General features: G+C 31.0%; 1 long non-coding RNA gene across 1 annotated transcript; it reads right to left on the reverse strand.

Annotated features, from left to right (window-relative positions):
* Positions 1-13947: 13947 nt before the first annotated feature.
* LOC115885145 lies at positions 13948-16275 on the reverse strand. The gene is made up of 2 exons (XR_004050689.1): positions 15658-16275; positions 13948-14074 (listed from the first exon to the last, which is right to left on the reverse strand). It is a non-coding gene; the product is annotated as an uncharacterized LOC115885145 (long non-coding RNA).
* Positions 16276-18241: the final 1966 nt, after the last annotated feature.

The raw sequence follows: 18241 nt of genomic DNA on the forward strand, positions 1-18241 counted from the left end.
AACGGCTTTCCGAGATACAGCCGAGAGCTATTCTTAGTGGGACACCCTGTACATGTATTACGCTTAGTTTTTATTTTTATAATTTTAGTCATAGATTTTGTTCTTAATTTTTTTCCGAAATAATGGAGGTGACCATATTATATTTATCATAACTCCGCGAGTTTTTGAGCTACGAACTTTTTTAAGAAAGCATTTAAAGGGTCTTTTCAAGCACTTTAAAAACGCAACCAATTCTTGGAAAAATGTGTTCTTTCGCCATTATTTTACGGTAAAAAGTTGCAATTTAGTTTTCGAAAATAAAAAATCACGTTTACAGAATGATAACTCGGCTATTATTACACCTACGGTAATCAGCAAAAAATGGATCGTTTAGCTATTTCAAAAGCTTCATTTTTGCTTTATGTGAGTTTTGCGATAAAACCCAAGGTTTTTGAGTTATTTATAAAAATTGTCAAAAAAATATGCAGTTTTTAGATGAAAAATCAACATTTTCAATCCTAAATAACTCGGAAAATATTAATTTTCTGAAAAAATGTTATAGAACATTTTTTGCATAGAATTCATCCCTTTATTGATTTTTGTAATTAAAATGGGTGATTTATTTTTCACCCCCCGAGAAGGGGTGGTACTCACCCCCAGGATGAAAACACACATCGCTACTATGTAACTTTTGTTTCTTACATAATCTCTATACACTGTTAAAATTTCACGTCAATCGGTGCATCAGGTGTTCAGAATTCGGACCCTAAAACCCTCGCTTACTGGCCTAAAATGATTGTTGCAAGTAGAGTTGCTCTTTCTCCATCAAAGCGTTCCTTACATTACACATTACAACGATTAGACATATAGTTTAGAACATTTTACCTAGCAATGAATCAATTATTTATCTGTCATGCAAAATATAACGCAGGTTTGCACCAAACCAAATAAATTTTGCTCAGTGATATTCTATCGTTCGTTCAACGCTTATATTGTTTATACGACTATACTATACTTGTGGTACTTTTTGGATGGAGTGGGAGAATCACATGTTTGCTATTATGTGTAGTAGCAGAACATTTTCCAAAAAATATTTTGATTATTCTTTTTGGCGGTTTTGTTGTGTTGTTTTGATGATTAAAATGGAAAAGGACATAATCTTGGTAATGTTTACAAACTTATTCATATTTTCACTAATAATAGCTTATTTGTCAAGATTTTTTTTAACAGTTGTTCTTAGAGTCTCTTTGAGCAACTCGAAGGTTTCAAGTATTTGTTTAAGCACATTTTAATACTAATTCGTGAGTGGATTTTTCCGCTTTTTTGGAATTTCCGGAAAGTGTCATAAGCAAATGAAGATTGCATAATAACTTTATGAGTACGAACATCAATGGAGGAGTTGGAAATCAATGATAAAAGTTCAAAATTACCTGCAATGTCTTGCAACTCTTTCAGAGTATATTGTTCTTGTCCATTTCCCGGATATAATAGACTACCTTCATCATATGGTCTGAAATGTCAGCATTCAAGGGGGATTGGACATCCCCTACGCCCCTTGATGGTCTAGGGGCTGTGAAACATGACTTATGAAATTATGTACGCCAATGCTTGCGTTTTCTGGCACCCGTATAGAAAAAATCTTGACAAATAAGCAATTATTAGTGAAAATATATATAAGTTTGTAAAAATTTAAAAAAAAATTGGCCAAGAAACGTTTGCCCGGTTTTTTTGTCATCATCAATATAATAATCATCATCATAAAATATAACAAAATTCACTCAAGTTCCAAAATATGATAGCTATTGATTCCAGCTTTTAAATAAATTTTGAATCATCAAAAAATATTAAATTATATTCCGCCTCGTCTCGTAATTAAGATAACATGTACCGGATAGGGAGTTCAGATCTTGACAAAATTTTTAAATACTGCAATATTTTAACACACACTCAAAGCTTAGTGCTGGTTCATAACTCTTAAAAAATCTTATAGAAACACTAGGACCACTTTGGCTAGGACGAATTTAGTCTAGTAGAGCGATTAAAGTTTTTCTTGCTAAAGGTGGACTGGATATATCTATATTTACTGCCCACTGCACTAGACATGTGTCAACTTTTGCGGCTACAGTGAGCGCCGTAAGCATACAATAAGTATTTAAGGCGTAAGTATTGATATAATCAGATTAGCAGCAGTTTGGGGTGAAAAATCTAAGACTTTTGTCAATTTTTACCAAAGGCTGTTGATTAAAAACTTTTTACATTCCCAAGCAGCATTAGGTGCCTTCACTACTCAGTAGGTACATACCTGTAATTAAGTATTATATGCAGGTAATTAGGTACCTAAACTATCATATCAGTTATTATCAGTTATATTCATATTCCTATGTAAAAAAAAGAAAAAAAAAATAATTATAAATAAATAAGGGAATAAGAGTTCTTAAGTTATATCATATAGAAATCTTATGAGGGAGAAGAGGAGTACTTAATTTACTAATTCAATTAGTAATAAAGTTAAATAGGGAAGGGTATCCGTAAGAGCTATAACTTTCATATAAAAATTGCTAGAAGATACCAAAAATTTAGTTAGTATTAAATTTAACTATAGATCGCCGTCACCTTTGCCGTCACTCTAATTTTATGTGGATTATTTATTTTATTTTTTTTTTCTTCTCGCATCCTTTATTATGAATAATTTTATTATTTCAAGAGTAAAATCATTATACACAATTGGTGCATTTTCTTTAATCATCTACATATTATCTTAATTATGAGACGAGGCGGAATATAATTAGAAGATCAAACGAACTTACCTTAGGAAGTGAACTTCGATCTTATATGAAGCCTCGTCGAAGTAATTAAGGTCCCACCCAAATATAAATCTAAATTCCCAAAACCCTAAAATTGCACCAAATACGTATACTAGGCTTTAAAAAGAATGAGGATATAGGGCAAACAGCAGGTAGTTCCAGGGGTGAAGATTTTGGATTTTTGGAACCGCGCAGCGTGTGATATGTACGAAGTACGTCTGAGGGAGTACTAACATTTTTGTAGGTAATTACCTAAGCTTCATTTTATATTTCAAGAATTTTTTTTGTAAATTGCATATTTTACCAGATATTTTCGAAAGACTGATTTTTCGGAAATTTGGGGCCATTTTTTCGGTCAAGAGCATGGTGTTACAATTTTTCCTCTAAAACTACCACTAAAAGGAACACAATCCAACAGAAAAGTCGCGGTCGACGAATTAAGCCGTGATTTCAACCTTCATTTACTGCACTATTACGCAGCGGCGTGTATTTCCACAATACACGCACTTTAATATAGACAGAAATGAGCAACAGTCAGGTTTGTTATTTTTAGTGCTGAACTTTAATTAATAGGAAACGTATTGAATTGATGGCGTTGCGTGCGGAAACGTTCAAACTCCTGTTTGGAAGTGATGCTGTTGCGTGACTAAGTTGAAAGTGAACTTTGTTTCTCGCCTTAGGAGGGAAACTGGAAATTTAGCGTTTAATAGACGATATTTTAGTAGACGGGCAGGAAGTAGGAGAGCTGTAGGTGTTCGCTATAGAACCGTTTCATTCTACGTCGCTCATTTTGCATGCAATTAGAATTAATTTCTATTTAATACAATGTGCTAAGAGCCTATTAACAGATCTAAAATTAAATATTATAGTGGTAGTTTTTAAAAATAATTACAGTAGTATGTGTTAATACAAAACAAGCAAGGGTGTATTTTAAAAAACACCATGCACATACCAAAAAAAAGATATAAAAAAATATTTCCTGCTTTCAAGCAACTTCCTGCATTTATTGTTATAGGGTCTTGTGCAGAACAGGTCCCCACGAATTCGAGGTTTTTTTAATTTTTAATGTGGATCCCATAGTTAATGGAATAGTTTAAAAGAAAAAAATTGTTGGATGAACCACTTTTCTAGGAAAAAAGAAATAATTAAAAATTCAAAATTTTCACTACATTTCAATGCGAAAATTCCCTATTATAACCTTCGTAAAGCGAGTAAAATACAAGGTTATGCACAGTGTTGCCAGACTCACCCTGCGTAAAATCGACGAAAACGTTCGACTTTATATTCGTTTTTTTTTACAGTTAGTACGTACTTTAAGAACACGAAAAATTAAAAATATAATAAACGAGGCAAAACAAAAAAACACCATAAAAATAAATTGACATTAAAATCATTACATAATTTAATAATATTAATTAATTTGTTTCGTGTTCTTCAGCTGTATTATGGCAACTTTAATGTGCGACTAGAAGCAACTTTGGGTCCGTAACACTTTAGTGCAACAGATATTAAGCATTTTTTTTAAAATAAGGACTTCAGCAGGGGTGTTTTAGAGCAGTATACTTTCAGAAAAAATGCGGATTTTGACGATTTAAAATATCAAAAAAACAAATAAAAATTAGTAAAAACCAACCAACCCCACCAAATAACCACCTAACCAATGCATTAACACCCCCCAAATAACCCGGCTAACCAATGCATTAACACCATCCAAATAACCAGTCTAACCAATGCATTAACACCCTCCAAATAACCTTAATTAGTTAATGCTTTTGGTAAATCCTAGGTTTAGCGCGCTTATATCCAATCCAAAACCAACCAACCAACCAAACCAAACCAATCTAACCAACCGAAAACCAAGCAAAAGGTGAGAAAATAATAATAAAAACACGCTTACGCGTGTTTTGATTGCTCTTGTTTCACTTTGTTTGTGCGTTAAAAGCAATCAAAACACTGATTGCTCTAGCTGTTAGGGCAACTTTAATGTGTGACTAGACCAACCCAAAACCAATGTAATCAAAACCCGCTTATCGAGTCATTAACGAAGCTACCTTAACGTCTACGGACAGCCAAATCACTACTGTTTTGAGTCCCTCCACGTCAACTTTATTTCAGAAGAAAATCCTATAAATTAATTTTATTGACAACGTCGCAAATTCTATGCGAAGGCCATAGATGACATACCGACGATCGATTAACTGTCAATCGAAAAAGTCATAAAATTGCTGGTTTGGGATGTTGCAAATAAACATATTTTCTTAATTTTTATGCTTACAAAGAAGATTCGTTACATTTTTGTGCTTAAATTAGGTCATTCCACGTCTATATAAGGTAATAAAGTGCTAATATGTGATGTTTTTACCGAATCCGTGCAGAAAATTTTACATATTTACTGTCCGTCGCCTGTACCTAAAATACGTTTTTTTGCCGCTTTTTAAAGATAAAACACATTCATCCAACATCTTTTTTGCTTAAAAATGTTCAATTTAAGATAATCTTGCAAAAAAAATCCTAAAAAAGTGTTAAATGCACGGGGACCTATTGTGCACCAGAGCCATTGTAACATTTATCAATATAATTATTCAATATGATTATTATTTACCTATCGCGTGCTGCTATTTTACAGATACTCCAGTTTTTGGTATCATATACAAGCTAGTACACAAACTTTATTTGTAGCTAATACAACTCTCTGGCCATAATCTCTGGCAAACTGTCTCTGGGCACCGAATATTAACTGTAAACTATGGTCTGGGTCAACACTTAATTTCCCCTTTGAGTCTTCCTGCACTTAATTTAAAAAAAAAAACACGAAACACACGTAATAACACAGTCTAAAATGCAAAATGCACAATATTTATGATTTCTATTTGACATAATTTGCCACAAAATTATAACCTATAATTTGGCAAGAGTTTGACAACTCTCAAAAATTTTAAGTCGAGTTCATATCCTTAGTTAACTCAAAAAATATTAGAAACTTTTTTTAGTTAAATAAATGGATTGGTATGGACGTTATCTGCTGTTTTTTCTGTCATCGTCTGTCGAAATCTTACCCGAGAAAAAAAAAAGAGTATAGTTAAATTTAGTAGATGACATTTTTGGATTTTTTTCTGAAAACTGTTTGTTCATTTTTAACAAGAGTTAGACGTAATGGAATAATGCAAGTTGTTAATATGCATGTATCATCAAAAACTTCAACCTCTACTAATTCCACGTATATATTTCTAATTTGTACAAAGTTGAAAGACTGAAGCGTTTCTATGTATTTTCATTAATACGTATTATATTTCAATATCTAAAGTAATCTCTAACATACCCAAAGTTGGTAATATTTCATGCAAATATCTAACTCAAATATCTTAAAATAAACTGCACAAACAGTACACCTTGTTTCGTCGTAGCGAACAACTAGCAGAACTGTTGCAGGGGGATTTACTCGCAAATTTATCTTTGCGAAAAACACCGGCCGGAAATCTTAAATGATTTACCGCCAGGAACAGTTTCGAACATTCAGCTCGGCAACTAAGAAAGTGGGCATTAAACATTAATTCACTTTTTTCAACATCGCGAAGAGAAAAAGGAAAGTTTTCTATGAAAAGTTTTTTAATATTTTAGAACTTGGTTCCCGCTACCTTCTGAATTATTTGAATAAATCAGGTACAAAATAATATAAGTTATAGCTAAAAAAAATTAATTTTCACATCACCAGTAGTATATATTACAACTTTTGAAATTTAAACGCATTTTTATAAATATAAGCAGAGGATAAATCAAATCTGGTTAAATAGAGTTAGAATTGTAACCTGTGGCGTTACAGGAAGTCAAATATCTGGGAATAACCCTGGAAAGTAAACTTCTCTGGAACATGCATATTAAGAATATTAGCAGCAGAGCCAGAAAAGCTCTCATGATACGCAGAAGACTGGCGGGAAATAGATGACAATAGATGGATACCATTTTGCGTATGATAGTAAGACCTATCAATATTTATGGAGCAGTTGCTTGGTACACAAAACTGGAGCAACGTACAGAAAGGCAAAACCTGTGTAAAAAGCAGAGACTGACATACATCTGCATCACAGAACCCACGATAACCTTCCCAACAGCAGCAATGGAGGTTATCTTAGACCTAACACCACTGCACATTGTCATCGATAGATATGCCAATGCGACAATGATTAGAATGGTCATTGACGGAAAAAATACTGGAAGAATTTTCAGCTCAGGAACACCCTCCAAAGAAAAATTCCACTACCGCAACTCCCAGTGGATGTTATACACGAATGAACAACTTTCAGAAACACCTCACTGTAGTATCAAGCAATAAAACGAATTGGAAGAGAGAAACATTTGTTCAGCAGGTAAAAGAGTATGCCATAACATGGTATACTGATGCTTCCAAAACCAAAACAGGAACAGAGATAGGAGTATTTGGGCCGAAAACTCCAAACCAATGGGCACCTATCCCAACATGCTTCAGGCAAAAATCTACGCTATCGAAAGATGCGTACAACTTATCTTAGATAGGAAAGAGTTATCTTATGATATTAAAAAATATACCCTTATAAAACTAAGAAATAATAGAGAATAAATAAACTTTCTATTTCTTTGAATGTGGTAGATAATTATTTGGTATTGCAACTAAAAGAATTTTGGACATTCATTGTCTTTATTAATTTACACAACGCATCGGTCAGATGAATCAATGTTGACAATTAAAGTCCGAAATTCTCTTAGTTTTAAACTTTCTATATCATATTACCCGTCAAATTATTTTTTCGTCCAGGAGACATTTCTTAAAATATATTTACAGGAAATAGGATAGTGAAAAGATATATCCGATAACAAACAGCCGAAAAAATAATGATTTACAACATTTCTAACGTCCGTTGTATATCTGTAAGAAATTGGGAATTAAACATTAAACTCGCTGAAATTTTCTTTCATACGGAAAAGAGAGAAAGTTTTCAACATTCGATTTCCTCACGCAAAAACTTTTAGAACACGAATTAAAGGTTTCTCCCTCACGCAACGCTAAGTTCGTTTAAGGGCTTCCTTGAAACTGAAGCTTTCTCTGAAAAGTAGGGTTTCCAAATAGAGGTATACAAAACGCAAATTTTTATTACCTATCTTACAAATATTCCTTATTAAAAGAGATCTTTATCCATTGGGAGGTCACACATTGTGGAAATTTCCCTACTTAGATTGCTAAAGATGATATTATTGCTTGATGTACAGTATGACCAAAAAAAAAACGGTGCCCAGTTAGCTTGGAAATGAATATCGATGACATCGGCGACGCCGTTTTTCCATCATATGGTAAAAAGAGCTTATATTTAAATTTAGGTTTTTTCCAATGAAGTTTTAAGCTTCATTCAGAACCTCCCAATTAGTGGAATAAATTTAGTGGTTTCAATTAACCTTTATACTTTTTAGTTTACGATCATTCACAATGTCTAAAAGACACTAAAATTAATAAAATATCCTAGCAACAGCTTGTGGTAGTCTGTTGTATCCATAGAGAAAGCATAAGATTCAGCTTATAAAACAATAAACATTTGATTTCTAACCAAAATTTTTCTTGACGGGTGATCTTTGAATAAGAAGACTAAGGAAGGAGCATATCAAAAATCTTAGGTACACCGCGATGGGCCTCAAATAAGGCCGACTTAAATTCCGGTTTATAAGTGTCGTTCTAATTTTATTTAAAAAATGTAAAACTATGATGTAGGGTAGACGTGGGGTAGACTCAATAATTTGTTGTTTTATTTTACGTTGTGAATAAATGTTGGTAGTTATTAAAATTGTTATAAAAATACATAATTCTAATAAAAATAGATAAGTTATAAGAAGTATTTATTAACACAAACATCCGATACGCTACTGAAGCAGGTAAGTCAAATTGACGTATCCAGGGGCGGGAAAGTGAAACAGCAAAAGCGGTTCCACCGTTTCCACGGAAATTTCAAGTAAAATAGTTCCAGCCTCAGGCGCTAGGTGGTAGTGCAGTTAATTTTTAGGTTAAGAAGTTGCTACTAGTTATTGCCAGATGGCGTTAAATCAGAATTTTTTTGTAGTTTCCATAGTTTCCAACGGCCATTGTCATACTATTGTCAAATTCTCAAAAAATATTGCCGTTGTCATAGCGCCAATCATAATATTATCAAAACGTTTTTCAAACTATAATTTGTTATATGTGTTTTAATTAGACAATTCCGTTTGTTTGTCGCCCTAAAAATCTAATGTAAGTCTTTTATTTTTGCCATCATTTAAGTACCTATTTATATTTACTCCATTTACAAAACTTTGGGTGTATTACGTTGGTCTTGTTTTATTATAATAAACGATGTTTAAATATTGGACTTATAAATAAAAGTTTTAAAATAACAAATAATATTTACACATGTTTGGCTTTAATTTTATCTCTTGCAAAATGCTTAAGGTTAGGCATTACTTTCCGCCGACATGAACGACGTCACAATATCTATTAACGCCATTTTAGTAGGCTACCGTTTAACGGCTGTTTAAGTACATCGATTTAGTTAATTTAAGTGAATTTCATAAATGATCGGTTTACTACACGTATGTGTATATTATATAGTTACTTACTAGCGAAAAGTTGTTTGGTTGTGAATGGTTTGGCCATTATTTCACTCAATTTTTGCCGAGATCTACCGCACGCTACACAACCAACTATTTTAGAGTCTTTTTCGATAAATCGTGATAGTGTCACTGTTAATTTAAGTTCTGCCACAATTTCCATCTAGATTTACTACCTTTATACAACTATCAGTAGTAGAATAAATAATAAATAACATAAAATAAGCTCCGTAAAAACTGACAAATCCACAAAATTTCAAATCAAATTCAAATGTGTCAAATGAATCATCAAACAGAACTGTCAAGGATCCCCACCCTAGAGTGGTTTTTCCGCCCACCATGCATGAATACATGGATAGCATTATGCTCCTTCCTTAGTCTTCTTATTCAAAGCGGGTGATAATCAAAGGCCAAAATGACATTCCTCGCAAAATTTTGAAGTATATAATTAGTGGAAGAGTCAAAAGTTTGTTAACTTTTTCCACTAATTGAAAATTACTACCACTAATTATGACGTTCTGAATGCTTACATTAAAATTAGGTGAACAAACTTCTACGGCTAATTGATTGAAACTACTAATTTATTCCACTGATTTCGAGGTTCTGAATGAAGCTTTAGAGAAAATTCCACACCTGTAATTTTTAACCAATCAAAACGTGTCTTTTTGACAAATTGCCATGGCAACGGATAAATTTTAGTGAAATTTTTTTCCTTGTGGGCACCCAACAGCGAATTAATACTGGAAATTTTTTGACGTTTATAATGACAGAATATCTTTTTGAGAGTCTGGTTTTTATTTGGTTACATGATAAACTTTGATACATTTCAATTACAAAGCTGAGATGTTTTCTATATTCTTTGGACACCTCCTTTCTTCTTAATGGCGAAAATGTAGGACTTGGAATGGACTGAAATAAATGTCTATCTCTAATGAAATATATATAATATTTAGACACTATTTTATTCACCTTTTTTCCATTTAGCACTTTGAATTTTGAGTAGTTTAAGCTGTGGAGTTCCATAAAACTTTGATAACTCTCTCCTTGTAGTCTTCAGAGTTCTTTTTTCGCATGTTGAACCCATAGTCTTCAAGAATAAGCGCCAGTTCTTCCACAGGTATATCCGCTCTGTCGAAATCATACGATTTTTCTGCGCAAAAGTTTGTAAACTGCTTCCATACGCTTGACTTCAATTTCCTAGTATTCGCGGGGTCAACTGCTTAATCTCCTGGCGAATATTTTCTTTGCTTTCTTGACCGAAGCGAAACATTTTTTAAGCCGTGCCGCTTGACAACTTCAAAACTGAAATAGTTTTTAGGTTTGGGTGTCACTTAGTTGTCATAGTAACTCAATAATCCAGTCGACCAAAAATCGAAAAATACATTTTAATTATTTGATTTTCAAACACAATTTGGTGTGGAATTTTCTTACCGAATACCACACGAGGTCAAATTAAATCCGGAATTTTTTTCTCGCTCATGAATCTTTTTAGAAAATTATCCCTCGTCTTCGACTCGGAATAATTTTCGAAATATTCATGAGCTCGAAAAAATTTTCGGAAATAATTTGACCTCTAGTGGTATTACTAGTGAAAATTCAATAATATTTTCATGTTTTTTTTTAATTTTCTCTAAAACGGAATGGAAATTTCGAAAATTATAAACGGGATATAACCATTTTAGAACAAGAAAACATTTTTGTGAAGAATTAATATTTCTCAAAATGTCAATAATAAAAAAGTTTTTTCTCTTCTAAAGACAATCCGGGGACATACTGTATATAAGGTGTTCCCTGCTTAGATTCCATTTTAATTTCTAGAACATCTGCAATATCTACCACTAAATCTACTAAATACCCATAATTTATACAATTTTTTTTTGTTTTAAACAGACACTCTTTTTTATTTTAGATTGAAGTTCTCAGTAAAATTTAATAAATTCTGATTTAAAACGCTAAAAATATTTAATCTGAAAAACTCTTTGTCAAAGAAGCGTTATGAATCTTTGTTGTGACCCTTGTTTATATATTAATAGTTAGTCAATGTGCCTGTATAAGTCGATGCTGCCAACTGGTGGCAGAAATTAAAACGTAAAAAGGGGCGGAGACTATTGAATTTGGCAAAGAAGTAGGGACTAGGAATTCTTCGAATTTAATTCTCGGTAAAGAATAAAATATCTTATCTGCTTTGAACCGAATTTTTACCTCAAAGCGTTATTTACATTTTTTATTTTTGGATATGGATTTATATTTATTTTGATTTTCATGGCCCCTTGTTAAATACTAAATTATTATATTAGGTATATATGTATATATTTTATTTCTAGATGGATATTAAAAAAAATATATGAAACTATACCTACCTACCTCTGTAACTTTGTAAAAAGTATGACGGATTTAACATAATGTTTTTTTTTAAATGTAACATCCTATTTTATTTTAGATCCTGCGTAAAATTATTACTTTTTTATGTATAATCCTTGTATAATGGTGTAACCTAAAACTAGTTTTCTAATATTTCAATTTGTTGATGAAGAAAAAATATTAGATACTATGTAGATATTTAAGGCAGATGCTACAGGGTGTTCAACATATATTAATGGTTAATTCTACGTATTTAAAATTAAAAAAATATCTGCAGACTCTTTCAATGACACAGCCTATACTGAGTGTTTTTTTTTAAAGTGGTTCACCTCTATAACTTTTTTATTTTTTCAGATTCCGAGAAAAAAACTAAATTGGGAATGTTAGTAGGTATATGACATAAATCGAGATTGATTCGTATTCAGTTAGTTTCGGTCACTTCCTGTTTCACCGGAAATGTATACATTTGATTTTTAAATGGTACCCTCGGTATTTTTTATACCGTAAGATCGAATAAAAACGGCGTCAGCGATGGCTATGAAATGAACATCGATGACATTTCTCATATAAATTTACATATAAAATGACAGCGCTTTTCATTTCATAGCCATTGCTGACGCCGTTTTTATTCGATCATACGGTACTTTATTTGATAGAAAATGACATTCTGAATAGAATGACAACTTTTGACATCAACAATCATATGTCAACTTTTGACATTTTCAATTAAATCAAAAATAGCATTTTAAAATTCAATCTAGTGTCATGGCTGTGTTAAAACCATTATTTTTTAATCAAGGATTAATCAAGGAGCTTTGGAAAAATTGATTTGGTCGTCTAATATTTTTTGTGTCTTTTCCTGGTCAGTTGAAATATGCCCATTTCGTATTTTAATCATAACTCAATTTTTTTTAATGAAACGAGAGTGGCTCATTAGCATATTTGGAAAAGCATTTTTTGATACCTAATAAATTTTGGTACCTAATTTTGGTAAATAATTTGGTACCACACACTCCGTATGTCGAGTCAAACTGTCGTTATCTTTACGACCGGTTACATGTTGTTTATTATCATGGCACTCTACTAGATTGAACTTTAAAATACTATTTTTTAAGTAAAAGAGTCAAAAGTTGACATTGAATTATTCTATTGAGAATGCCATATTCTGCAAAATAAAGTAAAAAAATACCGACGGTACCATTTAAAAACCAAAAGTTGTAGTCATTTCCGGTGAAACAAGAAATGACCGAAACTAATTGAATACATCAATCAAGCTACTTTTGAAAAACACCCGATATATTATAATTCTTTCTGATAGATTTTACAAAATCCTTCAACTTCTATTAAGAATGTCATATAACTAAATAAATCACTTTACTTAATGTTTAATAATAAATAATTTTTGTTTTGTCATATGGCAACTTGTTATAATGTAAATGAATTAAAAGAAGGATAAAATTCAGAACAGATTGCAAGCTGTTGAGTATAGGTGTACTTAATATACTTTCTTAACAAATGTTGAAAGGTTTTGTAAAATCACTAGAAAAAATAATAATATATATATCGGATCAGCCAAAAAAAATGTTTGAACACAGTGTAGCATCTAACTGCAAGTATTTTTACATATAAATATATTTTTTTTTCATCTCTGTAAAACACTCCTACCAAATTTGTGTAGTCCAACTTCGGAAACAACTGACAGTTAAGTAACATAGGAATAAAATTTTACTTTTTTTTTAAATTGTAAATACTTACTAACGTTATTTATAAAAAAAAGTTATAGAATTTTAGGCAGAATCGAAAATAAAATAAAAATGGAGTTTTGCATTAAAAAACATGTATCCGCCACATTTTTTGAAGCAACCAGTATACTCAAAAATAACATTTGAACTGTGTCTCTAAAGATTCTCTATACCCTTTTTTTTATTTTTTTGGAATTCCCAAAACAAACGAGATAATTAACTTTATTTCTTTCGTGATATCTCATTTTATAATATTTCGGAAGAATTAATCAGGTATCTTATTTTTATAATTATTAGAAATAAATCGGAATTAAAGGATAAGGGATATGTAAATATATACCATACGATAAAAAAAAACGGCCTCAGAGGTGGTTTGGAAATGAATATCGATGTCATTTGTACGTAAACAAATAGACGCCGTTTTTTTTCGCTCATACCGTATAAGAAAAAAAATTTAATAAAGCAAACGCATTTATTAATACATGTATATAGATTTACATGGTATGAAGAAATTCGCATTATGATCTCTGAAGGTCCCACCAATGCTTGGTTAAAGTGGCGAGTACGACCACTTAGCAGTCACACCTATAATAATTTAATAAAATATGAATATAATAAACAAACTTATTTCTTTTAGATTTTTTAAAAGCGAGTTATATGTGTTAAGTGGTTTTTGATTATTTTAGACTAATTTTTTTAGACATATGATTATTTTAGACCAAATTGTCTGCCCACTCAAACGTCTTTCAAAATTATAATGTAGGAAATTCTTAATATGTTTTAATTGGGAATACTTTTAGAAAGTTTCATTTTCACCAAACAAAACTACGTGTGTATAATAAATTGCAGTATAATCAACTATAATGCACGATATATACTGGGGGCGTCAAAACTAGATGTTGGGTTTTTCTCAATTATTTCGAACAGAAGTCCAATTTTTTCTCCAAAAATTTTGTCCAACTTTGTTTTGAAAAATAATTTTTAAATCCATAATCGATGTTTATACAGCAATGTCCTCTTTTAGAATAGATAATTATTTTCAGCTGCATCGATAAAATAAATCATATTTACTGATGCCAAGTAAAAAAATAATTAGGAAATTATTTTAGACATCTAATTCTTAATTTTTGTCGCTGATAAATAGATACATCACTTTTGACGACAAACCTACTAATAAAAATTGCGTAAAACAAATCATGTTTATTCGCAAAGAGACAATTGAAAACAATTTAATAACTATTAATTTGGGATATAGATCTTAATAAAACAAAAGTTGCATAAAAGCTTTGTTGATTTATGATATAAAATACAGTGTTTCATTTGAAATAGCAAAGAAAAATATAATATCTAGTTTTGACTCATCCTGTATATAATAAACAATTTAGTCTATTTTAATATTATTATATGAATTATATAATTATTAATTATTAACTTAAATTAGTTCCAGTAAAAAACGTCGATATTACCTATTTTTAACTTAACTTAGAAAGAGAGGGCTTTAAATATATATTTTATTATATAAACAATAAAATTCAATCCAAAAAGGGTCAAAATATATTCTTTGGTCAAAATGAACTCTATACGACTACGACATTATGGTATTTTTTGGAATGACAATTTAATAACAAATCCACCAAGCAAAAATACAAAATATAGCCTTTCTTTTCACAAACTCATAACCTTTGCTCATAACTAATAACTTTAAAAGTAAATATATATTTGAATCATCCTGTATATCTATAAAAATACCTCCCTGTCAAATTTACGCTACTTTTGCAAGCATATTTTACAAAAAATATGATTTGAGTGAAAATATAAAATAGGAAATCTGATATGAAGCTTTATCTAAACACAGGGTTGACTGTAGGTAAAAAATATTTTACGTTATCAAGTTATTAAGAAAAATTCTCGGAAAAATTATAAAATACACAATAATGGAATTGTCAGATAAATTCCAAAAAAGCAAAGTGAGAAATGAAACAATTTATAGCATAAAATCAGTATTTTTTTAAACTTTTAAGCAAACTGGGCATTATCGTTTAATCTATCTATCAATCTATCAAATGTTTATTATTAAACTTATCTCAGACTCTATAACATTTTTCCCAAGAGTGATTTAAAACAAATTTATATGAATTTAGAAATAAATATGAACAGTATTTACTTACCTGTAAAACAGATGCTTTTTGCTTAATTAAATATGTTGGAAAATATTATCCAGTAGGTACAAATACACAACACTTAAACACAACAAAATAAACTAATAAAATAATAGTTTCTAATCCAAATTTCACAAATACTGTTTATGTTTCTTCGCGAGGGACGAAAAAACTGAATTTTTTAATTACTCAGATATGCATTAAGGTATATTTCAATTCAAAAGCTTATAAATATTTATTTTTATAAGACATAACCTAAACGAAACGAAATTACAAGTCGAGAAAGATCAACAAAACTGCCGAATTTAGAAGCGAATATAACTTTTTTTTCCTTTTTTCTTGTCACAGTTGAACCAAACAAGGATAAAGCTATTTTCGTAAAACATGGGTGAAACGTGCTAATAAGTGGCCCAATAGATGTGACCTCGCGCCCTTCCATTTTTGAACGATGGGCGGGTTTAACGGATTCCCCTCAAAGAAAATCGTAGGGGAATACAAAAATTCAGAACGGGCAAGGCGCCACCTAGAAGACGGGCTTGTACTAAGCCCTCATTGTACATCTATTTATACATAATCAAGGTTGTGACTAACGTTATAGGGCTAATGACTAATCGATAACAAAAGAATAATAAATATAAATCAAACAAGAAAAACATAAACAAAAATAACATTATAAAATGCATTTAACGAATTTTGAAATATATTTCTGATATAAATATTCGTAAATTGTATACATTACTCCTTGTTCTGTTTGCTTAAACTTGTTACAATCTAAAAAGAAATATTACTGGATTGCCACTCGGAACGTGCGGCGAAAATTCCCAATAGTAAATCCAATACGCGTTTTATTGGGCCCATGCCTATAAATCAGACGCTGTCTGAGGAAAACAAATCCGAGCCCGAGAGAGAAAATATTAATCTTCAGAGAATATAAAGCTCTTTCGGAGAGGCTTTATGTGAAAATCGCCGTAGAAAAAAGATATAGACGATCGCTGAAAATGATGTATAACCTGTAAAATAATAAACCACGTTATAAAAAAGAGTAGTAAAACTGGGACATTTCTGACTACTTTTTTAAAGTTTTCTATCAATAAAAACATCTTTATGCCATCTTTCATGTACAGGGTGACATTCTAAAATACAAAATACATAACCTTTCCTAACAAATTTCTAATTTTTAATTTTCTTTTGTAGTAGTACAGTATGTAGTACTTAAAAGTGAATAGGGTTTGCAAATTTACCGTTTTTTTAATTTAACCGGTAAACGGTAATTTAAAACATTTAAAATAAACCTGTTTACTGATATTTACTGGTTTTTCCTTACCAGAACCGGCGGAAAAAAATATATATAAGCAACCTTTATCAAATTAAAGCACCATTTTCAAATATATCCTCTAATTCCTTCTTGCTGAAAATATTGCATTTCTCTTTCGAAGGTTTGGTCAATACGCATAGATGTTATTTATTTTACAGCTGATTAGTTTTTGATCTTTTTCTTATTGAAAGAAACAAATTTGCCTTAATCGATAACAGAGTTTCTGCCGATGTTGAAGGAACCGGACTATTATTCGCAATTCAACTTTGACCCTTTTAGAGACTGAGTTAGAATTAATGAATCCATCAATATCAATTGCGTTCCTGTTCGAATTTTTCATTTTTAACTTTGAGATATGTTGAACTATTAAGTCTTTCCGAAGTCAATTGGAATCTATTCCAATTGATGACCATCCTAATGGGACCCTTAATTTTGTTACTGTTTTTGTCGGCGTCATTGTCGGCATCGTCTGGACAAACAAAATACTATACACTATGGCCTTTGTTATTTCGCATTTTGTTCTATTTACATTCCATAATTTTTAGAATCGGATTGTTTACAATCAGGATTATGTAAGTATTGATGGACACTTGAGTTGTACTCTGATTTGTTACCGTAGCAATCCTACATTTTAAAGCAAAATTTGTTATAAACAGGATTTAATTTTTGCAACTGCTCCAGAACTTTTATTGGTTGCAATGCTGCATTTAAAAATTATAACAGGTTTTTTTTTCGGTGCCATATTTAACAGTAAATAATGCTCAAATATTTTTTACGGTTTTTTAAAACAGTATTAAAAATTGTGAATATCTTAATAGCATGATACAATAAATATTGTAATTTGTAATAAATATATTGTAGTCGTAAGAAATATTCGAAATAACATTTTCTGAGTTCTGGAAAATTTGGCGTCTGGCTTCTAGAATAGTGTATATTTATTTTTTTAATGATTATCGAAATTACCGGTATTCGAATATGATTTACCGGTAATATTTTATTGCGTTTTTAAACCTGAAATTCAATCCTTAGCAGCATTCTACTTGACTTGTTTATCATATTTTGCAGGCTTGAATACGATCAAAAGCCGGTTGATTTTTCAGTCGTGGTCCAACTTACTTGCAGAGAAGACGAGAGTCCTTGCAGAGTCCTGGTTGGTGTTCAATCTTACATTTTGGCAATGTAGCTGACCTGAGATTAATGTCGCGAGAGTTTCTCTCAGATTTTATTGTTTCAGATAAAAAAAAACATTAATGTTTGTGGACGGAAAATTAGGAGCAA

This window comes from Sitophilus oryzae, unplaced genomic scaffold (assembly GCF_002938485.1).
Source record: "Sitophilus oryzae breed Bouriz unplaced genomic scaffold, Soryzae_2.0 scaffold_375_pilon_pilon, whole genome shotgun sequence".
Classification (NCBI taxonomy): Eukaryota; Metazoa; Arthropoda; class Insecta; order Coleoptera; family Curculionidae; genus Sitophilus; species Sitophilus oryzae.